General features: G+C 56.1%; 1 protein-coding gene across 2 annotated transcripts in view; it reads right to left on the bottom strand.

Moving 5' to 3' along the window:
• The window catches only part of GNG7 (G protein subunit gamma 7), a 55,682-nt gene that overhangs the window by 16,848 nt on the left and 14,749 nt on the right, over window positions 1-24,085 (bottom strand). Inside the window, exon 3 of one of the 2 annotated variants that reach the window (XM_064637371.1) lies at window positions 18,183-18,253. The exons of the other annotated variant lie outside the window; for it this stretch is intronic. The gene's annotated coding sequence lies outside the window, so the exon portion shown is untranslated. The remainder of the gene's footprint in view (window positions 1-18,182; window positions 18,254-24,085) is intronic. 2 annotated transcript variants of the gene reach the window in all.

The following is a 24,085-nucleotide window of genomic DNA, read 5'->3' on the forward strand; positions in this document are numbered from 1 at the left end:
GAAAGTTCAGTGTTGCAACACAGCTGGAACGAGGGATCGACTCCAGAGCCGCCGGCGACGCGTCCAGACACGGAGCAGGGAGAGGGAGAGGAGCAGCTCCCACCACCCGGCCCCTGCCAGGCCTGCTGGGACCTGGGAGAGGAGCAGAGCCTGGTCCCAGCCCTGCTCCCACCCCAGGGGCTGGCAGGGAGCTCCTGAGGGCCGGGAGCAGGGAGGGGACAGCGGGCTGGGGTGAGGACACGCCGGGACTGTGCGGGGTTGGGTAACTGCTGGGCTGGGGTGAGGGAACAGGGCCAAGGAGCTGCTGGGTTGGGATGAGGGAACAGGTATGTCCTGGGGGAGGGCTCCCCTCCAGCACCAGCCCAGCGCTGAACAAAGCAGAGGCACAGAATCCCAGGACTGCTGAGGTTGGGAAAGGCCTCCAGGATCACAGAGCCCCCCCTGTGCCCGATGCCCACCTTGTCCCCCAGCCCAGAGCACTGAGTGCCACCTCCAGTCCTTCCTGGGACACCTCCAGGGGTGGGGACTCCAAACCTCCCTGGGCAGCCCCTCCCAATGCCTGAGCACCCTTTCCATGGAGGAATTCCTCCTGAAACATCCCAGCCCAATGCACCACAGACACTCCAAGGCTGGAGCTGCTCGTGGCTGGGGATGGGCTGCACTAAATACAGGTGGTTTTCTGCCAACACAAACCCCAAATCCTCTGATCCCACCCACTAATTAGTTCCAGACTCCTCATCCCTGAAAGTGTCCAAGGCCAGGTTGGAGCAACCTGGGCTAGTGGAAGGTGTCCCTGCCCAGGGCAGGGGATGGCACTGGATGGGCTTTAAGGTCCTTCCAACCCAAACCATCCCAGGATTCCATAATTCACACCCCATTGCTAACTAAGCCTCAGAAACCCAAAGGAACCTCACCTGCACCAGGAGAGTTCAGACCTGGTGGGAAGCAAACCCTCAAAATCTGAACTGCCCCCCTCAGGACCAACGAGCAGCTCGAGGCCCCTGGGCTGGGCTGGGGGACACTCTGAGCTGAGCTGCTCCAGGATGCCCAATTCCCTGCTGGAGGGACCTGTTTGCACTCGGGAACCAGCTCATTCCCATTCCACTGGACATGTGAGTGACCTTTTGCAGCAGAGCCATCACATGAGTGTCAGAGCTGCTGTTTTCCTCCTCCACCCATCAGCACAGTCCTGTGACTTTCCCTCCTCGGTTTGTTTTCGTCCCTGCCGGAGCCACAGAGGGGAAAAAACGGTGCTGGGGAGAAAGTCACAGCAGGTCAGCAGGGCTGGGGCCCCCCCTCCTTCCCCCCCTCCCAAAATCACCCAGGGCAGCAGACAGAGGCTCCATCCCGGGCGGGGATGAGGCCACGCTTTGCTCAGCCCGATGATTCCTCTGCACTTGTTCCAACCCCCTCGGAGCAAAGGCCGCTCTCCCCACGTGCCCGCGGCCGTTTTCCTGCGAAACGCGGCTCTTTTGGGAACCCCGATGACCCAAACATCATGTGAGGGTTTGCAGCGGGGAGCGACTCCCACGCCGGGGCTGGAATCGGCGGGAGGAAGCACAAGGTCGTTCCCTTTTGTGCCTCCTTCCAGGAAGAGGAGTCACGCTGGGCTGGCGCCGCTCCAGCGCTGAGCTCAGGCCCCGGCCCGGCCACGGGAGCCTAAAAAAGGAGCTCCCACGCTGAGGGAAAGGGCTGGAGCAGGAGGCACGTGAGGGACCTGCCTGCGGGTCACAGGCAGCCTTGGGCTCGCTGGGGTTTGTGTTCAGGAAATGATCCACTACAGGTGGGAAAAAAACGGAGATATGGGAAGAGCTGAGCTCCCCTGGAGAAGGGAAGCTGCAGGGTGAGCTGACTGTGGCCTCCCAGTGCCTGAAGGGAGCCCACGGGAAAGATGGAGAGAGACTCCCTGTGAGGGCCTGGAGCACCAGGACAAGGGGGAATGGATTCCAACTGCCAGAGGGCAGGGATGGGTGGGATATTGGGAAGGAATCCTTCCCTGGGAGGGTGGGCAGGCCCTGGCACAGGGTGCCCAGAGCAGCTGTGGCTGCCCCATCCCTGGGAGTGTCCAAGGCCAGGTTGGAGCAGCCTGGGATAGGGAAGGTCTGCCCGTGGCAGGGGGTGGGACTGGATGGGCTTTAAGGTCCTTTCCAACCCAAACCATTTTGATTCCATGATTCCCTGAATGATTCCCTATCCCACAGGTGCCATCCTCCTCTGCTTCCCCTGCTCACACCTGAGCACCCCTGGCACCCACTGCCCTGCACCTCCAAGGCAACCCTGCACCCAGATTCCCTCTCAGTTTAGGCAGCAAGGGCTCCTGAGGCATTCCCATGTAAAACTGGACCAGATGAGCCCAAACAACCGGCGAGAGATTCCCTGGAATTCGAGTAGCAGATCTCCCACCCTCAGTCACAGCTCCTCCCTCGTGGGAGTGATGCCTGACAGCCATGGCAGTTTGGAAAAAGGAGCAATCCAGCCCAGTCTTCCCATTTAAATCAAGAACAAAATAGTCCAGGTTTAGTTAAAACCAGCACAAGGCACTTCTGCTCCAGGGCAGGACTGGGGCCAGCTGGGATGAGCCGGGACAGGGGCTCACCTGTGTGTCCACACACCCTCAGCACACCCGGGCAGCCCAGGGCCAAAAATCACACCCAGATATTTTAAAAGTGCACCTTTATAAGGTTCAGCTTTAAATTCCCAAACCAGAGCTTGTATCCAGAGGAAAAACTGGAAAACCATCCCCTCTCCAGAGGCAGGTGAACCCCAACTGGAACAAATGACAGGCCCCTGCCCAGGAACCCAATTTATTGCACCCAGGGACAGGCAGCAGGAAACTCATACCCCATGATAAGCTCACTAACACAGGGATTAGTGGAATTTTACCAGTTTTTGTAGCAATCTGCACAAATACACCCCCCTTGCTGGCACTGCCTGTCCAACATCACGTTGCTCGTTGGCAGCAGCTCCAGGGGAACTCTGGGGCTGACCCAGGGCTGTTTACATGGCTTGGCTTTGAACTCCCAGCTGCAAATGGCAATTTGCATCCCTGCTACTCAGTGCTAATTGGACAGAAAAATGGACAAACAATATCTCTGCTCTGCCTGAAAAAGCTGTGCCACCTGCCCGGCCCTGCTGAACCCAAACCTGGAAAAAACCTGGATAAAGATCAAGGAAGGGACTCACCTGGGCTGTGCATACCTGGTGCTGTGATCCATAAAGCACAGCTGGTAATCCCTGGCTAATTAACATCTTCATTCAGCAGCTGAAATTAGGAGGAACTCATTGCCAGGGCATTGAGAAGGTACAGGTGACACACACAGGCCCTGTCACACACTGTCCCTACAGCTCAGCCTATTTCCCCTCCTCCTTGCCCATTCCAGTGAGTTTTAGTCCAGAAGTTTTTGCTCAGGAACCATTAATTTTGCAAGTATATATTTTTACCTTAAATCCCACTGTATTAAAGTTAAGAGCAACACACCAGACCTGCTTAAAACCCTCTGGATTTAAGCCCTGAATTTAAAACTCCGGGTACACATTCAGCTCTGGGCTTGTCAAGACAAAGAAAGATACAAACCCTACCACCAAAACTCAGGTTTGATTCGTCCAAAATTTAATTACAAGTGCACTGAAGGCAGGGATGGCTCAGTCTCTGCTCGAGCCTCCAGAGAACTATTGTCAAGTTCTGAAAGAAAGGGGTGAAATAAAACAAAAATATTTGTAAGGCGCAGTGGGATTTTTTTTTTTTTCCTTTTTCCACCACCACCACCACCAGAGAATGTTTTGCAGGCACTTGGCCAGGACCACTTCAAAGAGCCACGAGGCGTGTGGGGTTCTGCACAGCTTTGAACTTTAATATTAAACACACACACACACTCACAGGAGCTGGGCCTGGCGAGGCAGCGGGGACGGGGCTTTGATGCAGGGAAATACGTCAGTGGCTGCACCCCTGGGGGGCTGGGGAACCCCCCCCAGCACCCCCAGCACCCCCAGGACCCCTCCATGGGCTGGGGAACCCCCCCACAGCACCCCCAGCACGGCCAGGACCCCTCCATGGGCTGGGGAACCCCCCCAGCACGGCCAGGACCCCTCAGTGGGCTGGGGAACCCCCCCAGCACCCCTCCATGGGCTGGAGAACCCCCACAGCACCCCCAGGACCCCTCAGTGGGCTGGAGAATCCCCCACACCATCATTCCAACACCAGCACCCCTCCATGGGCTGGAGACCTCCCCCCCAGCACCCCCTGACCCAGCCAGGGCCCCTCAGCAGGTTTGGAGTCTTGCAGACTAAAAATAAAGGGAAGAAGGGCAGGATTTAGCATCTTGTGGAAAATGCCAATTTGGGATTGCCGAGGTGGCCAAAAGCTGCCGAGATACTGCTAAAAAAAGGCCTGGAGCAGGAGGAGGAAGAGGAGGAGGAGGAGGAGGAGGAGTGCAGTCCTTGGCATCGTGCATCTCCTCCTCCTGCTCCTGCTCCTCCCACAGCTCCCTGGCTGTGAGTCATGTTGCCACCTCCTCGAGCCCCGAGGACCCAGGACCCCCCGTCCCAGCTCTCCTCCCCACCACAGCAACATCATTTTGGTGTGAAAGGGGCAGGAAAAACGTCCCCTGTGAAGAAACCATCAAAGAAAAGCCCCGGTGACCTGAGCACGACTGCAGGGCACGGGGAGGCCGAGCTGTGGCCGAGGGGGCAGCCCATGGTCACGGCACCTCCAGCACCTCCAGCTCCAAAGCTCTGGTCCCTCAGGCCCCAAGAGCCGGCTCCAAATCCCATTTCTCCCCCAGCTCCCCCCCCCCGGGCGAGCCCGTGAGCGCACACGTGTGAGCACACACGGCCCTGCAGGCAAACAGCTCCCGCTGAATCAGCCCCGGGGTGGGACACAAATCCCATCTTCCCAAATGTCAGAGTGGGAGTCTGGGCTCGGCAGTGCCAGCTCCAGCACCCAGGGCGGTAACGTGCCTCGAGGAATTAAGTGAGGACAGTCCCAAATTTAGGGCCTGGCTGGATGGGAAGCGCTCAGATGAGGTTTGTTGGAGATAAAGGTTTGTCTGGGGCTGGCGCTGCATCAGCTGCAGGCAGATGGCAGGAGCAGGCAGAGCCCTCCCTCCCGGCTCTGCTGCCATGTGAGGAGCCTCTGCAAACGACTCTGCTTAATAAGTTTCCCGGGGGTTGTTTAAGGCAGGATCGGCGCTCCATTAATTCCCGTTCCAGGGGAGCTGACAGCCCCGGGAACGGACACCCCGGGACACAGAACCCAGGGCACGTCTGCCCCGGGGGTTTGGGTTGTTATTTGATAACCTGTCAGCCCGTCACCGACACTCGGGACAGGACAGGAGGTTCCTGCAAGACTCCTGTTCCCACCCCATCAGCTCCAGCCCTCACGGCTCCTCCAAGTCCCTGGAAGTGTTCCAGGCCAGGCTGGACGGGGCTGGAGCAACCTGGCCCAGTGGAAGGTGTCCCTGCCCCCAGGACAAGGCTTTAGGGTCCTTCCAGGGCAAACCAGGCCGGGACTCCGTGAGCTGGAGGATCCCGGTAAACAACCCCCGAAAAGCCACTGGGAGCCAGGGCTGGAGCCTCGTCACGTCGAGTTCCTCGGAGCCCAGGAACAGCACGGCACCTCCCCGCTCCCGGGGATCACGTTAACACTTGGCTGCCAACCCAAAACTGCTGGCAGCGAGGAGAGGACAGAACACCTCCCGGGCTCCACTGGGCTGGAACTGTGAGCAGAGACCTGCGAGGGGCAGAGCCAGAGGCTTCCAGGGAATACTCCCCTGGAGTGGGCAAATGCAGGCCAGCAGATGTGTGGGAGTGGAGGGGAAGCACCTCTGAAGGCCACACAGAACAACAGAATCCCAGGATCACCGAGGTTGGAAAGGCCCTCCGAGATCATCGGGGCCGACCTCTGACCAGCCCCCACCTTGTCACCCAGAGCAGAGCACAGATAAAACACCACTAGAAAAAAAAAAAAACCACACTGTTTGCAGAAAGGGGAAAAGATTTGGGATGGTTTCATGTGCCTCGAACCCTTCCTGGCCTTGAACCCTCTGGCCAGACTCTGCACTCCCCGGGGAGGGCCTGCAGAGCTGATCAAAGCACAGAGGTTTATTCCCCCTTTAATTTCTGTTCAAGCCACAAATGCTCACAAATATTTATCTGCACAAGTCACAGCTCTGATCCCATCGAGCTTTTAAGTTTAGTGATCAAAGCTGTCCAGTTTCTTGAAGACTCTATTTCAGTTTCAGTTCGTGGCCTCTTCTAAGGAATAATTTTTTTAAAAAAAAGCATTTTTCATCGGGGAAATTAAGAGAAAATGGGCATGTTCTGGTGCAAATGAAAAGGAACATCAAAGGGAAATCAGGCGGCTTAATTTCACACTATTCCTAAAAAGGATGGCTGGAGGCAATTCCCTTTCAACAACTGCTGGAATTAGGGCTCCACTTTCCCAGAAAGGCTTTGGAAGTGCCGCCTCATCTGCCTCCCACCCACCCAGAGACCCCTGGCTGCACATCAGAGCTGGGGCCTGTGAGGACCCTCCTCCACCTGCCCCAAATCTCTTCAAAAGCCACCTCAGAATCCACAAGTGAGTCCCAGAATGGTTTGGGCAGGAAGGACCTCAAAGCCCATCCAGTCCCACCCCCTGCCCTGGGCAGGGACACCTTCCCTATCCCAGGCCTTGGACACTCCCAGGGATGGGGCAGCCACAGCTGCTCTGGGCACCCTGTGCCAGAGCCTGCCCACCCTCCCAGTGTCCCAGCTGCACTCCCAGCCCTCGGTGGCACAGGGAAAACAGAGGCTGTGACAACTGGGGCTCGGAAGGAGGCCCTGGGAAAGGGCTGTGTCCTGTTTTCCCTGCCCCTCCATCCACAGCTGGAATCACAGGGCTCCCGGGGTCCCACAGCGAGTCCTGGCTGGGACAAGGCCATCCCCACAATCTCACCTGATAAACAAACAACTTTAAACCCCAGTAAACACTCCCCAGCTATTCTTAACCCGAGGGAACCGTGTGACTGAGCTCCCCCCCCAGCCAGCCCTGGCTGTTCCCACGTGTCCCTCTGCCTGGGACACGCTGCTCCGGGATCCTGAGGCTCTGCTGGCACAGGGGGTGTTAAAATCCCTGCTGAGAGCAGCGTGTGCAGGACCTGTGCAGCACCAGCCCTCCCCCAGGGCCGCAGGGATGGCCCCTGGGCAGCCCCAGAGCTGCTGGGCCGGGCTGCTCCTCGCACAGAGCTTTCCCAGAGATGTTTGTTTTCCCTCCTCTGCTCCCAAACGAGCCTGAATTAGATTTCTCCCGGGGGGCAAAAGGCCAAACCCCCCGTGAGGGCCGTGACTGGGACAGTGGCCGGTCCCTCCTCGCCTGCTGCTCCCGGGAGTTGTTTGTCTCCACTCTCCATTTGTCATCCCTGCTCCCAGAGCTCATGACTCAGCCCCTGCTCCGCAGATGCCGCTGATAAAAAGCAGCTCCAGTCGGGAATATCAGCGGCCCTTTGCAGAAACAAAGAGGAGCTCCAAAAATAACCCCCCTGTGCTGGCTCCCGGGGGACTGTGCCAGGAGGGCCTGGGGAGTGTCCCTGCCTTCCCAGAGGGATAAACACCCCTTTCTTTGGGATGCCCCTCCTGCAGCACCCGGGTTGTACCCCCGTCCCAGGGGGTTTGCTGTGGCCCTGGCACAAAAAATCCCACAGAGGGGGGAAAAGGACGTGGAATCGTGGAATCCTTTAGGTTGGAACTCTTGAGAGCAGAGTCCAGCTGTTCCCCCAGCACTGCCAAGGCCACCCATGTCCCTGAGTGCCACATCCAGACAGCTTTAAAGCCCTGCAGGGATGGGGACTCCACTCCAGCCTGTGCCAGCGCTGGACAGCCCTTTCCAGGAAGGAATTTTCCCTAATATCCAACCTCACTGTCACTTATTTTCCCCCACCAACCTCACACGGGCTGGATTTTTGCCACGTATCATTTTCCAGAGCAGCACAAGTGAAGGAATTAACATTCACATGGACCAGCCACAGCAGAGAGCTCAGTCCTGGCCAGCTGGAACCTTGATCCCAGAGAGCAGCAGCTTTCCCTGGAACAGGGATCCGACCAGCTTCAATAAAACAGCACCAACTGTGGGTGCCCTCAGCTCTGGCTGGGGATCAGTTTACCCCAGCAGCATTAAAGCAGATAAAAGAAGCCCTTCAGTGCATGTAAATAACCCTGCAAATGAAATCTGGGCGTGATTAAAAAGCTCCAGTGCTGATAAACCTCAGCGGCTCCAGGCAGGTCTCACTGCTCCTCTCAGGCACATCTGGAGAACCAGCCTATTAATCCACACAAAGGAAAAGAAAAAACCAACCCAGAAAAGCCACAGTGACCCAGTTCAGGGTGTTCAGCTCTGCTCCTGCAGTGCAGCCTGTCCTGACCAGAGGCACAGCACGAGGAGCTGCTCCTGCCTCAGCCCCCCCTGCCTGGGCCCGGGTGTTCCCTGGAACACTCCAGCTGGTTCTGCACAATCCCACAATTACAACAGCCACAGGTGAGGGATGAAGAGCTGCTCTGCTCACCAGACTCGGTGGTTTCATAAATCTTCCAGGTTCGGATTGATTTGCATTTAATGTGTTTTAAAGCCACGGAGTTAAATGAAGAAATGGGGGAGTTTCCACCGAAACCGGTCAGGCTCCAAGCACAGGCTCTGTCCACACAACCTCTGCAGCCCTGAGGCTGCCTCAGCCCAGAGATCCATGGGGAAAAGCTGCTGATCCTGGCCAGCAGCCAGCAGGAGAGGCAGGAATATGTTCCAGCCAGCCCAGGTGGCCACAGCTACTGGTCTGAGCATTCCTAAAGCCCCGGGATTGAAAATGGTTTGAGGCTCTTCCCTGATGGGCTCTGGATCCTTCCAGCACAGGAAACCAGGGATACAGCCCTCAACAGCTGGAAAACACACCTGGAATACAGACCTGCACGGGAGGCCTGAGCCTGCTGGAAAGGCCAATCCAAATGAGAAAGTGCTGGAAGCAGGAAAAGCAGGAACTGCAGATCTTCCCTTGCCCACCTGCCCTCCCAGCTACCCCCCCTTCCTTCCGCCCCCTCTGCTGCTCTTCTCCTGCCTGGGCAGGAGGAAAGAGGGAAGATCAACCCTAAAGGAGCTTCCCTAATTAGCCAGAACTCCCCAGCAGAGCTGGAGTCTGACAGACAAACGTTTCTGAACACACAGTGCTGCCAGGGAGAAGGGGATGCTGCCTGTGGGAAGGGGGGATGGCAGGCACAGCCAGGTGTCCTTCCCACCCACGGCAGCCTTGGCTCTGGGTAGCCCCCATGGGATCCTCTGGAACACCCTGTGGAACACACACCATGTCCTGGACATGCATTAAAAGCTTCTCTTTTAGCCACAACAGGATTAAATGGCATTAAGGTTTGGGTGCCTTGGAATGGTGGCTCCTCAAACCCAACTGTGCTCCCCAGACCGGGCTGGTGGGGCCTGGGAACTCCCCCTGAAGTCGTCCTGACCCTCCAATGGCTGGAGACCTGTCCTGGTGCAGCCAGCTGGGAATGCAGTGGGAAAGCTGAGGCCAATTCCCAACAGTTTGGGAAAACAAAGAGGTGGCAACTCATTTAAGGAGCAAACAGCAACACCCAAGACAGACAGAGCAAAGGGAGCACCGGGTCTGGGGGCCGTGGGAAGAGATTCCATGAGAAAAGTGAACCCTCCCACTGCAGTTCCAGCGCTTCTGTCACGTCCAGGTCGAGTATTTCACGTCACTCCCAGCGATGACAGGGCAGATTTTGGGTGCTGATTGCACCCTCACTCCCCCAGCACCCACAGTGGATGAGGGCAGCCAGCCCCTGAAGCCCTGCAGCAGCTCTCCCCTCTCCTTCTCCCACGAGTCAGCCAAATCCCAGCCCCTGGCTCATCCTGCCAGCTCTGGGAAGGTGGGAGGAGCAGGTCAGGATGCACTCAGTGCTCCCAGTGCACCCCCCCCATCCCTTTTGTTTTGCAGTTTTCCTGCAAAAGGATGTTTTGGGGGTGACTCGTGACAGAATGTCACCCAGGAGCTGTTTGGTGTCTTTGCCACAAAGCAAATCTGTTCTCTGAACCCAAATATCCAACAGAGCAAACCTTTACTCTCAACCTTTGAGGCAAAGGTGTTTGTTTTAGAGCCTCATCATCTCCTCTCCTCTGCACTCAGGGAAAAATTCCCCACCATGGGCTGCAGCTCATGGACATCTGACCCAATTCCAGGCGATTTTTAGCCAAGTTTTAGTCTGACACAAACTCAACACCGACGGGGTCAAGAGGTAAAAGGAAAGGAGAAAACTGGGGGGAAAGAAACCCACCAAGTTACAACCAAGCAGAGCATCTCCTGGTACCTCTGAGGGCACTGAAACCTGGACGAGGGCGCTGCAGGGAGAACCAGGACTTTGGCCAGGACCTTTTTTGCCATATTAAACTGGGATTACCTTCTGTGCCCCAGGGAAGTCCCCCCAGGCAGCCCCAGCTCGGCCTCTCCCTCGCTGGGTGCTGACAGAGCTGATCCAGCCCAGGGCCTTTCGCAGCTGCTGCAGAAATGGAATTCTCAGAAAAGCGTCTCGAGCTCACAGGAGGGAGGAAAAGCTGCTGGGTGAGTGGGGGTGCAGGGGAAGTGAAGGGAAGGGACATCAAAGCGTGGCCATCACCCACAAATTACACACTGTGGGGACAACAGCCCCGCTGTCAGCCAGGGATGAGAGGGACCTCCCGGAAAACCCGCAGTCATTCCCTGTTTGGGCTCAAATTAAACGTGGAGAAACAAGCCCTGCCCTGCTCCAAGTGCAGCTCAGCTCTGAGCTGTGGCTGCTGCATTTAAAGGTGATTGTTGGTGGTGGTTTTTTTGTTAAATATGAGCACAGATTCACCTGTCAGCTTGGCAGAAGGTGGCAGGACAGCCTGGTTTAGGACAGCCTGGGTTTGCCCAGCCCTTTTTCCAGGATTGAGGCACTCCCAGCACACCTCCAGTGCCTCAGAACAGTCACCCTGCAGAGCCACAGGCTGCAGTTAAAAAAATCAGTGGGTCCTGAGTAAGTCACTCTCCCCCTGTCTCAGAGCTCAGAGGAGAAGCTCAAGGACAAAGCACAGACCTGAAGAATTCCTGCACCAACCTCTGCCACAGCTTCCCTGCCCCTGACCTCGGGAAAACCGACCTCCTGCTGCTGCTGGGAGTGTTAACAGAGCCCCCAGACAGAAAACAGGGTTTGTCCCAGAGGAGACAGGATTCCTGTGGTGCTGATAAAGCCGGGAATGTGCTTGCACAAGGCCCAGCAGCTCCCCAGGGAACCCTTGGCACAGTGCACAGGTTCACAATTCCCCCCTGGGTCACCTGCTGCGAGATCTCACCGTGCCAGGAACTTCAGAACCCCCCAAAAACCCACCCCAGGCTTTGGGAGGTGCAGCCCTTGTGAGGAGGGAGCTGAGGAACAAAACCCCTGCTCCAGACAGCCCAGAGGTGGGAATTACCTCAGGGCTGGAATTACGTAAGGGCTGGAATTACCTAAAGGCTGGAATTACCTAAAGGCTGGAATTACCTAAAGGCTGGAATTACAGCTCATTCCATGTGTTTGCAGGCCAAGGAACCACTTCTGTTGAACCCAAGGTTTTACTAAAAATTAAGACTAACTTTCACTCCCCAGCTGTTCCAGCACAGCAGCCAGGACACAGAATCCCTCGGGATCATATCCCCCCATCCGAAGGCAGGACAAGCCCCCAGCCCTCCCCCAGGGCTGTGTCCCCTCCCAGGCAGCTCCTTCACCCGGGATAACCCAACCCTGGAGGGCACAATCCCCCAAAACCCCAGGATTTCTCCTCTCTGAGCTAAATCTGCTTTGTTTTTAACAGAACCCAGGCTCTTTGGGGACAGCCTCAAAACACGTCCTCGTGCCAAAGCACACCAGGGGAGAGCTGAGCTTCCCAAAGCTCCTGTCCCCAAGGCCAACCCCCAGCTCACAGTGGGACTGGGAGCACCCAAGGGCGAAGGTTTTCCTCCTGCCAACACTTTGTGCTGATCAGCTCAAGTGCAAGAGCTCAGGAGAAAGAAGAAGGCTTTGTTGTTGGGTTTTTTTTTCCTTGCTGCTGCCCCAAAAACTCCCAGTTTGTTTGGTACAACCACTTCCCTCGGAGTGCCAGAGGAAGGAGGAGCTGCAGGACAGGTTTGAGAGGCAAAGACCTGGAAGAGCAGCTGAGGTGACTCCTGGGTTTTTCTTTCCACCCTGAAAGGCAGGAGAAAGGGGCAGCAGCTGAGGAATCACTTCCCCCTTGATTCTGGCTCCTGTTACAGCCAGTTCCTCCCTGGCAGCACGTGCCCTTCAGCAGAGCTCTGCAGGACCCCCTGTCCCTTGTCCAGGCCCAAATGAGGCAGGAATTGCTGTGCTGGGGATGTTTGGCAATCCCTGTGCCCACACCGACCCGGAGCAGTGGGTGTGACAGGGAAAGGAGAGGAATTCCTGGCAGCAGGGCCACTCCTGCTGGCACAGCCCCACAGCCAGAGCAGGGCTTTATAAGGAAATTCCTGGGATGAAACTGCCTGTCCTCATGTCCCCGAGGGTTTGGGGGTTTTAACTCCACTGCAGGTGCTCCACAGAGCAGCTCCCAGCAGGTATTTTGGATGGAACCAAAGCCTGGTTTGGTTCCTGGATGGGGGAATATCTGCAGGAACACCAAACCAGGCTGGAGATCTGCCCTGGCAATAAAATCCCAGAATGGTTTGGGTTGGGAAGGACTTTAGTCCCATCCAGTCCCACCCCCTGCCATGGGCAGGGACACCTTCCACCAGCCCAGGGTGCTCCAAGCCCCATCCACAAACCAAGCACCCCTTCAGCTCCCAGCTGGAGCTGCTGAAGCCAAGGCCAGAAGCAGCAAAGAATTCCCAGGGGATTCAGGTTTGAGGGGCTCCTGGTAGAGATGATGTAACGGGATTAAATCAGGCTTTGTCCAACAGAATTGGCTATTAAGGGTCAGGGACCTGCTGGGACTGCCTGGAATGGATCCCATTCCATCAGCAGGTGATGGGAACACTCGAACAGGAGCTTCCCAGGAAAGTTCAAGTCCTTCATTTGTTTGTCCTGGGAGTGCCTGTTCCTTCCCACCAATGATTTACTGCTCCTGGCCACACAGAAAATCCACATTTATCAAAACCTCCCTAGATAAATAATTCCAGCAGTGGTGTCTCAGTCCAACTCCAGCTGGGGCTGGGGGCACCAGGCTCAGAATGACACCACAGACACTGAGGGACGGGAGGGACTGTCCCATTTTTGGGGCTGGATTGGGGTTTTTTTCCCCCCCCCCAAAGGTTGCTCTGACCTGGGGGATGTGGGTTTTGTTTCTATCAAATAATTGCCAATGATAAATCCAGCTGAGGAAAGCTGGTATGGAAGCACAACACCCAAACCAATCCCTGACTGATTCCTCTCTCTCTGGACACTTTTGCACACACACATTTTCCTCGTGGGCTGGACTGGCAGAAAAGCTGAATTCTATGGAAAGGACAGCTCAGGGCTGAGCTCCTGTGCACCCAGAGCAAAGGAGAATCCCAAACCAGGGATTCCTCCACTCCAGCTGCCATCAAGACTTAAAAAAAGCAACTTTCCCTTCAGGTTTCTAACAGAAATAGCTGAGTGTTTAATCAGCAAACTGCAGTGCCTTTCCTGAATCCACTGGCATTTGGGGATTCCAGATGAGTTCCACTGAACTGCAGCAACAACCAGCCAACATCCATTTTATTTTAGTAAAGTGTGGCCAAGACTCAGCTCTGCAGAGGGCAGGGGCTGGAGGTGCAGCTCATAAAGGTGTCTGGGAGCCCGAGACAGGGCTGGGAGTCAAACCTGAAACAAACCCCAAGCAAAGGGGTGCAGAGGAGCAGAGGAATGTTGGCCTCAGGACCGAGGAATGTGAGCCTGTCCAGACTGCAGCTGGATGGGATGGGAACCCAGCTGGGAAAGATGGGAATTCAGTGCTGCTCGGGGAATTCTATGTATTTTACACACTTAGACAAACCAGCTAAAGGACAAGCAGAGCTGCTTGATGACAACTTGTCTCTGCAGTGTGACAGCACAAATTCACCGAGGTGCAGGTGAGAGTGAGGGTTCCACACCAGGCAGCTGAAGAAATCAGCTGCAGAAACAACTGAAAGTTGGCTTATTCACCTCAATCATTGACCCAAAGGCCCTGTGCCCTTCCAGCAATCTGCACTTCCAACAGGCCGAGTTTCCCAGCAGGACAGAGCCCTTCCCAGCAGGACAGAGCCCTTCCCAGCAGGACAGAGCCCTTCCCAGCAGGACAGAGCCTTCCCCAGTTTGTCTGCAAGTTCACACACTGCTCTTCCAGGCAGCCCCAGCCAGGGTTTCCTATCTGACTAGAAAAGGCTCAGGTTAACAATCCCACTAAGCATTTTTTTTCCCCACAGAGACAGAAAAGTGCTTTGACAGCTCTGAACTTCAGAGAATTCACACCCAGCCCCAGAGCTGGGGAGCTCAGGGCAGCTCGGGGGCTCCTGGAGAGCACAGGGCACCTCCAGCTCTGCTGCCTTCCTGGAAACCAGCCCCCAGCCCGGGAGTTTTATGGCCTGCACTGGGGATGTCAGCACAGCCCCTCAGCAAACAGCCCAGGGCAGTGTCCTGGCTGCCCAGGAGCGTCACAAACAGGAGCTGGGTTTGCTCAGCCCTGAGTAACTCGGGCAGCTCCGGGTTGGAGCCGACGCAGGCGAACCCTGGCAGCGCAGCTCTGCAGCTGGAACGAGGAGATACTGGTGTTTGCAGGGATAGGTTGGTGTTTACCCAGCACTCAGGTGTTCCCGAGGAAAGGCTGGGCTGACTCAGCCTGGCCCTTTGCCAGAGCAAACCTCAGGGACCCCTTTTTCCCCTTCCCAGATCTCCAGCGCTCCTCAGCCACGGCTCTCCCCTAAAACACTCCGGGCTGTTCCCTGCGGTCCCGGAGCAGCAGGAGGGGAAGGCAGGCTGAGTTTCTGGGGAGAGGAAAGCCCCGGGGGCCGTGGGGGGGGGGGGAAGGTTTGCTGGGTGTGCAGGTGGAGTGTGGGAGGGCAGGAAGGACAAACCCCAGAGCCAGTAAGATCTGAGTCAGCAGCGCTCGCCCGCCTCATTATCTGCCATCTCTGAGCAGAACTGGTGAGACACCCGAGCAGCTGAGCTGGAGAGGGTTCACAGCCCTGCACGGGGTCGGACTGAGCTCCTGCAGGAGCACAGATGAGGGGGAGGCTGCAGGGAAAGGTCATCACTGTGATCACCGGCGTGCCCGGGGGCTGCCGCTCACCGGGAGCTGCAGGGGCCAAGGACAGAGTTCCCACGCAGGAAGGGACGGGATCACAGCCCACACAACGCCAGGGGAGAGTCCCAGCCAGCACAGGGCCAAGTCTCACTGCTGGCTGGGGATGCCAGGGAGAGCAGGCAGAGCCCAGAGCTCTGCAGCAGCACAGGGTGCAGCCACCCCCTCCCCTGAGAGCTGCCCTGGGAGGATTAACTGTGCCCCAAAACAAACAGTGCAGGGGAAAACAGGAGCAGTGCTGCAATCTAAACAAACAAACAAACAAACAAAACACAGAGTTCTTCCCTTTCTCAGGCAAGGAGCAGAAGCAGCAAGGCTGGTTGGTATCAACAGGCTGAAGGGCCACCATGAAGGAACCCGACCAACCGCCTGGGCCCTGCTTTTCCATGAGCCAACATCACCCCATGTAGGGATTTCTGAGCCATTCTGCAGCACATTCAAGCTGATTCCCAGAAAATCACGTGCCTGCACAGTGAATTCAGGACTAGGAAGCCTTCCAATGTTTTCCTGAGAAGGGCTGTGCTCCCCACGCAGCACTCACAGCCGTTCCAAAGCCCCGCTGGGCGCCCGCCAAATCCTGACCTAAGGAGCAGCTCAGGAAGCTGCCAGTCATCCCTTCCCAGCTCTTTGTGTGCTCTGAGGCTTGAGGAGCCTAAAGCAGCTTCAGGCCGGGGGCAGGAGGACAGATTTTAGTGACAGAACCACAGCACAAAACACTGGGAGAGTATTTGTGGTCAGAAATTTGGGCTCATGGGACAAGAGCACGACAAGGGCCTCTCTGGGGACTGCTGCACAAATAACTCCACAGTCATCGGGGCTGAAAGGCTCTTTGAACTCCTCTGTGAAAAAAAGAAAGAGTGCAAATGCCACAGCCACTTCCAACCCCTCTGGACAGTCAGTGATGATCCATTCCCACCTCCTCCAGCCCAGGGGTGAGTCACACTGAGCGGGGCAACACCTCCGTGCAGGGCTGACAGCACCAGGTCACTTCACCCTCCAAGCCTCCCCTGCCCCGGGGGGGACACTTCAAACTCACTTCTGGTGCTCAGAGACCACAAAACGCCTGCTGAGTCTGTGCAATCACGTTATAAAATATATCCAACACCCATTTATCAGCCCCCACGTCGCTGCCTGCACAGGCAGCAGGGACAGGCACAAGAGCTACTGGCTCTAAAGCCTTTTAATTGCACAATTCCAGCTCTTTACCCAGCCTGCCTCCTCCTCCTGCTGCACATCTGGGCAGCTGGAAGGCCAAAAGCACTCTGGTCTGTGCTGATCAGCACCTCCAAGGGGGAAAAAAAAAAAAATCCCACCTCCAGGGCAAGGCAGCTGGAAGGCACCCAAAAGGCTGGTTTAGCATGAAACAGCACCTTATTTAGACAATCTGAAGAATGTTTCAGAGGGGCACCACGGCTGGGAATTTGCATAATGAGTGTCTGTATCTTGCTTACCTAACAGGAGAAGAATCCTGTCTGTCAGTAAGTCTAGACTGTGGTGTTGAATCCAGGGAATCTCCCGGCCAGGAATAACACGGGGTGCAGGGCAGGGTGCTGCCATCTGCTGACACCCACGCTGGTGGCTGCAAATGGGATTTTTGGGGAGTCTCTGGGCCGGGATCGCCCTGCAGAGCTCGGCTCAGCGCTGAGAGCGATGAGGAACATCCCTCCTCATCCTCCCGGCCGAGCCCAGCCGCCTCTTCCCAGAGCCCCGGGGAGCCCCGGTGACACCGCAGAGCCTCACCCTGGCACGGCCACCTCGGGCTGCGGCTGCAACCGAAGCCCCGGGAGCCCGGCAGGCTCTTTTATTAACGGAATATCCATTAATTAATATTAAAATCAAGGCACCCGCACGGAGCCCCTCGGGCGGCCCAACATCGCCCTCTGCCGCCCGCGGCGGGAACTGCAGGCGCTCGCTCGGGGGCAGCTCCCCCCCAAAAAATATGGGTTTTAGAGGATTTGACACCCAAAATGCACAACTGCGTATTTAACCGTCATTCCCACCCCCGAAAGCCCCGCTGGGACACACGCGGAGACACAGAACTACTGGCTTTGGAGTCACACGGATCTCAGCTCCTCGGAGTGACTCAAGAACAGCAACTGCTCACCACCATCATCATCATCATCGTCATCGTCATCCAAACTTCCTCCCGCCCCAAAGCAGCGCCAGCCCGACCTGCTGCTTCCCAGAGCTCCTGTGGGGAGGTCACACGCCTCCCAAAAACAGGGTGGGCTGAAACACGGGCTCCTTCATTCCCGTGGGGGCAGGAACAGAACCCAGGGACACTCCTGCTCCCCTGGGCACCCCAGTGCTCTGAGGCTCTGGAACGACCAACTCCATGAGCAAGACACAATTCCCAGCTCTGGGTCTGTCACCTCACCAAGGCTGAGCTGCTTCACCTCCCTGGTACCTCACACAGGGTGGGGAACAGGGGATTTCACAATAGTTGTGACAGAAAACACAAAGCACTTTCCCCAGGATGAAAAGCCATCCCTGGCAGCCTCTGCTGCCCCACACACCCCAGTGCTCCAGCAAACCTCCAGGAGAAAGGAAACAGCCTCCTTCTCCAGCTCCAGCAGCCAGAGCTCCCCTGGTCCCACACCTCCCACTGCTGCTGACTAAGGGACACGCTCTCCTCTGGAATCCAGGGCTGTCCCTCCCTAATTAAGGAGGTGATCAGCCTTACATAACGAGGCTCCACGTGGGCAGTGGATCACCAGCCTGGCTCGGAGCAGCACCCGGAGCCAGCACCTCCAAATCCCACCTGGGGCTGGGCAAACACCTCAGCCAGCCCTGCTGGGGCACCTCCCCCCCGTGGCAGGTAAAACCCAAACCACCAGAGAAGGCAAATGACCAGTGAAATGGCACTTCTGAGTTCCACGAGGGCAGAGCTGGCCTTGCTCACCTTCCTACTGCCACCCAGCAGTGTCGGCCACCGTCCCGTCGGGCACTGCCAGGGGTCCTGGTCGGCTCCTCCTGCCAAGGAAACGGGAATTCAGGAGTTCCATCACGGACACAGATGGTGCATCATCAGGGAAGTCATAATTTGGAATATTTACTCCACTGACTGCAGCTCCATCCCAGCAACACTGAGCAATAACCACTGCACGACCCTGCTCTGACTGACATCCAAGGGATCCACTGGAAAATCAGGGGTGATATCAACTATCAGCAACAACAGGGAACCCATTTTCCTCTGGTTTTATAGGTAACACCCACGACCTGGAGGGCAGGCTCTGGATTCCAGACACTGAACCTGAACGTGGCACCTGAGACCAGAGTGAAGCGAAGCTGGATGAGAGGGCACTGAAATATTTGGCTCTAGATTTCACCTGGGGGGGGGAATGAGGAGAGGGAGAGGTGTTTGCATCATTTTATAGGGAAATGAGGAGAGGGAGAGGTGTTTGCATCATTTTATAGGGAAATGAGGAGAGGGAGAGGTGTTTGCATCATTTTATAGGGAAATGAGGAGAGGGAGAGGCGTTTGCATCATTTTTGGGGGGAATGCAGACAGGGAGAGGCGTTTGCCCCTTTCTGGGGGGGAATGCAGTGTTTTAGCCCAGAAGCCACCAGAGCCCTCTGCCTGAACACACACTGGCAAGTTCAGTTTCCCAGAAAACACGAAAGCAGGGAGCAGGAACGAGCTGGCCCAGGGGGAGCACCCTGAGAGCCCCCCGTGCTGCCCCCCCTGCTCCCAGCACGGCCCCTTCCTGCTTACCAGTAAAGCCATTGCTCAACCCTGCTGGCCAGCCCAGCTCACCACGCTGAAGTCAGAGCTGGGAGCCAGAGAGGGACGAATTCCAAGAACCCATCAGAGCTGAAATCCAACCCTGCTTGTTTTCTCCACTCACTGTCTGAACACACAAACAGGTTTTTTTTTTTTTTAGGAAGGAGTAAAACCCACGTCACTGACTCTGTGCTGGGGTTCAGGCCAGGCCTCGCTGGCCCCTTTCACCTCCTTCTGCTCCAGACTGCAGCAAAGCAAGGGGTGAGGAACAGCCCTCGTGCCAAAACAAGCATTTGAAAGTTTTTTTGTTGGTTTTTTTTTTTTTTCTTTTTTTAAATGGGAATTTTCACAAATGCCACATTCCAAACAAGAGAGTCAGTGCCAGCTATGCACGGAAATATGAAGGTGAGAGCAAGAAAAAAGCTTTACTATGAAACACAGGAACCTGGGTCAGGTCAGGAGACCAAAAAGCAGGTTTGGAATCGGGCTCAGAGTGGCTCCCAGTCCACCACTGAGCCATTCCTCAGGCTCACAGAATCCCAGGATGGGTTGGGCAGGAAGGACCTTAAAGCCCATCCCACCCCTGCCCTGGGCAGGGACACCTTCACCAGCCCAGGCTGCTCCCAGCCCCATCCAACCTGGCCTTGGACACTTCCAGCCATTCCCTCTGCTCCAGGGGAGTTTTCCACAGCCCCATCCACAGGCTGATCCAAGGAGCCCCTGGAGCTGGGGAGGCTTTACTGGATTTGGGGAGGGCAGGTGGAAAGGAGCCCAAACAGCAGCTGGGGCCTCGCTCGTGGTGATCATTCCTGCTGGAGCAGCACAGCCCTGCTGATCCCCCTGGGAATGCTGCCAGAAACCCAAAGGGACCGAAATTCGGGGGAATTTATCAACAGAATCCACTATGGAGACAGGGAGGGAGCAGGGACAGGAGTGTGGGGCTGGAAAACAAGGGCAGTAGCACCTGGAGGGTCCCACAGGCCACCAGGAACACGGGAAAAGAGCCAGCCTTGAGCTGCAATCCCACCCCACTGCCTCCCAGCTCTCCCAGGTCTTAGAGGGCTTTTCCAACTCAAATTATTCCATAAATGCCAGGCTGCTGCAGGAATCAGCCACCACCTCCACACTGCAGGAGAGCTCAACACCTCAGCCAGACACAAACCACCCAAAATCCAATCTACCTTCTGACTAAACAAAGCCTTGAAGCTGCAGCTGAACTGAAACTCTGCAGTGACAACACACATTCCTTATTTGGACTGGTTTTCCTTGAAATCTGTCCCTTTTGGAGCTCTGTTTCTTTCCTTCCTCTTTAAAAGCAACCCAGGCACTCCTGCACTGCCAGTGCTTGGATTTTGGATCAGTCCCATGGCAGAGCCCCCTCCTCTCTGCAGAGCCCCCAGCCCCTGCCCCATTCCCAGCAGCATTCCCTGGGAACAGGCAGTGTCCACAGGAAGGGGGGAATAAACAACCCAAGGACTTCCCAGTGGAACACGATCCCATCCTCAGCCTCCCACAGGAGCCAGCCCCTTGTTTACAGCCCTGCAGGATCCCACTCCAGGGGCTGAGCTGTTCCTGCTCCAAGAGGGAAAACAAGCCTGACCTCAGCGTGCTGGAATAAACTCTGCCCCCTCCTTCCTCCCAGGCTTCTCCCAGTGCAAAGGTAAGGAACACGATATCCCCCAGCCTGACCCCAGCAGTGTTTACTGACACCCAGCCACGCCAAGGAGGGGAACTGCCTGGACACGCTCCCGCTGCCATCCACCCGCACTGCCCGCCTGGACAGGGGCCCTCAGCCAGGCAGCTGGCCCTGGGCACCCTGAGCTGGCAGCTGAGCTCATCCCTGGCCGGGCAGGGACACTCCAGGGCTCCCGGAGATCAGTGGCCGCAGTTTCCTCCGGGAGGATGTTGCCCAGCAGCAGATCAGAGTGTGAGGGTCCTGCACAGCTCAGGGAGGCTCAGCATGAGGGTCCTGCACAGCTCAGGGAGGCTCAGCATGAGGGTCCTGCACAGCTCAGGGAGGCTCAGCATGAGGGTCCTGCACAGCTCAGGGAGGCTCACTCAGCACGAGGGTCCTGCACAGCTCAGGGAGGCTCAGTATGAGGGTCCTGCACAGCTCAGGGAGGCTCAGCATGAGGGTCCTGCACAGCTCAGGGAGGCTCAGCCCCCTCGGCAGGAGCAGCAGCTCATCCCGGGAATGTGTCGCTCCAACAGGTTTGGGAAGAGCCTTGCTGTGCCCAGGCCTTCCTTGTGCCCAGGCCTTCCTTGTGCCCAGGCCTTCCTTGTGCCCAGGCCTTCCTGGCACTGCCCAGGCAGAGCTGTGGCTTCCAGGGATACCTTGGGGCGGGTGTGGGCAGCAGGGAGGGGAATTCCTTCCCCAACTGACTGGAAGCAGCAACAGTTGGTCATGCAAAGCATCCCTGCAGCTGCCAGTGCTCCCCTGCAGTCTGGGCAAGGCTGGAAGGAAATGGGATCCTCCATCCCGGCCCACCAGAACCCCCTCGGTGCCAGCAACCCCAGGGGGGCACCAGGGCCCTTCCAGGAGGGACTTCCAGCTCCCTGGCAGCAGGAATTCCGTGCTGCTGGAGCTGCTGTGTTCCCCCCTGAGCCTCCTTTTCTCCAGGCTGAGCCCCCCCAGCTCCCTCAGCCCCTTCCCAGCTCCTCTCCCTTCCCTGGCCACGCTCCAGCCCCTCAAATCCACCTCAAAATGAGAGAACCTTAATGGGATAAGCAAGGCTGGTTTAATTCTGCCACTCAGCACTCCAATAATAGCAACAGATCCGGGTCCAGAGCTGGACTCGTCACATCCCTAAAAATACCCGTCTATAAATAGCAAATTATCAAACAATTGCACCCGGGCAACCAACACAGAATATCCACGGCAAAGGGAGAGCTTTAAAGTTTAACTTTTCCCCACTAACTCCTCCAGGGGATGAGCAGATCCTGTTTCCCTGTGCCCTTTTCCAGCACACAGCCCAGGGTTTTTGCTGGGCAACAGCTGCCACAGCCAGCACGCGTTTGCTTTTGGAAGCAGGCTGCTAATTGGGAAGTCTGTGCTGGCAACTCGCTCTGGAACGTTTTTTTAAGGCCTAAAAAGGGAAGGCTTGGAGGAGAGGGAAGTAAAAAGGGCCTTCCCTGAGGCCTGAAAGTGCTTCACACCTCCAGGGATCTGTGCTTGAGGCTGGAGAGCTGCAGAAATCCTCTGACAGGACCCCTGTGACCACACCTGGCACTTTAAAGTCCCTCCAAAGGCAAATCCTGCCCAGCAGCTGCTCCTGGGATTCTCCAAGCAGAGCAAGGGGAGCACTGCTGGGAGACAGGGAACAGCCCAGCACCCCAATTTCACACCCAGGGCACCTGTCACGGGTGGTTTCGTGTGGGGGAAGGTCCTGGACACAAAAAAAAAAGAGCAATTCAGAACTGAATTTTAAGTGTGAAATGCCTGAAACAGCCGTGGGGCTGAGGAAAAGGAGCAGCTCAGCCTGGTACAGCAGCACCAGCCCGGGATATTCCAAAGGATCATTCCAACCCACTCGACCCACTCCTGGCTTTTCCTCTAAGCAAAGGAGGGAAAAGTCTAAATCCAGCCCTGCAGACAGCAGCATTCCATCAGCAGGAGCCCGTTCCTGAGGGAAACGGGACAAAGTGACTCCTCAGGAAATATCTGGGGCTCCAGCCCTGCTGAGCAGCACCTCCCAAAACCCCTTCCAGAGCTCCAGGGATCCTGCCCCATGCCCGGGCCAAGGGGCCATGGAAACAACGGCCCTCGGGCAGTGGGAACGGAGCTATTTTTAAAGGGCTCACTTAGGGGATGCCAATTTCCTGAAGCTGCTTGGAAAAATGGATTTAAAGTGTACAAACACCAATGGAACACGCTGTGCTCCAGCAGCAGCTCCTTCTCCCAGGGATGCACCGGGGATGAGTTTGAGTTTCCGACCTCCCCCCGTCCGAAAAATCACCTTTTCCTCCCTTTCAGAGGGCAAAACAGCAACCAAACAAGTCTGTGTGGCTGCAGGAAAAGATGGTTGTGAAGTTTTATTCTTTAAAAAACCCTCCAGTTTTAGCAAATGCCTCCAGCTGTTCCGAAGGGATCAAACCAGGGACAGGCCCATTCCCTGCCCCGGGGACGCTGAGGTTTAACACAATTAGATCAGCAACACGAGATCTTTTATATCCCTGACAGCCTCCCAAAAATTGCAGGAATCTTAAAATCTACACCAGCTTAACAACTGCTTGGAACAGGAAGAGGAGGTGAAAGAGGATCCACCTGAATTCCTTACACTGTAAATACCAGAGTGGAGCACAGATGGGATGCTGAGGTTTGGAATTCCTGGAGTGCCATCACAAAAGGGAGCAGGAATTTGCTTTGCAATGTTCTGAGGAGCAGCTGAAGGCTGTGAGGCACAGCTATTCCACAGGCTGCTCCCACAATCCTGCTCCAGCAGAACGACATCAAAACGGGCTGTTCACTTCAAATCACTGAAAACACCACAGGAAAAAAAATAATCCTGATAAATCATCCACGCTTCTAAAGGAATAAAGGGGGATCCTCCCCCTTCCCTTCCAGCTGGGAGAAGTTCACCTTGTTCTGCCACCACGGAAAACAGGGAAAGAAAAAACACAATGTCCCGAGGAAGGATTTGGAATCAAGGTTATAGTTCTGGTTTAACTGTGGCTGTTTCTCCTGGGATAAGTTTTCACCTCAAAGCAACTTCTGAGGTTATTTCAATGTGCTTTCATGTTACACAAGCGCCCTACATTTTCCAGGGAGTATCAGCACTTTTATACAGCCAATTAGTTAAAAAATTAAATGCCACAGTGACCCCTGGGAAACAGGGAGCTCTTGATCTATCAATGATTACCAGGCCAAGGCAGCATCACTCCTGCAGGACACAAATCACCAATAAAGGGGCCTTCATGGAACTGCAGGAACTGGGCAAGAATTGGGAGCATTAAAAGCTGCTCCTAAACAACAGAGAGGTGAGTGAGAGCCCTGACTGGCACAAAAAAAAAATCAGAATCACAGGATAACTGATGCTGGAAAAGCCCTCTAAGGTCACAGAGTCCCCCCTGTGCCCGATGCC

This window comes from Pseudopipra pipra, chromosome 27, assembly GCF_036250125.1.
Source record: "Pseudopipra pipra isolate bDixPip1 chromosome 27, bDixPip1.hap1, whole genome shotgun sequence".
In the NCBI taxonomy this organism is placed as follows: Eukaryota; Metazoa; Chordata; class Aves; order Passeriformes; family Pipridae; genus Pseudopipra; species Pseudopipra pipra.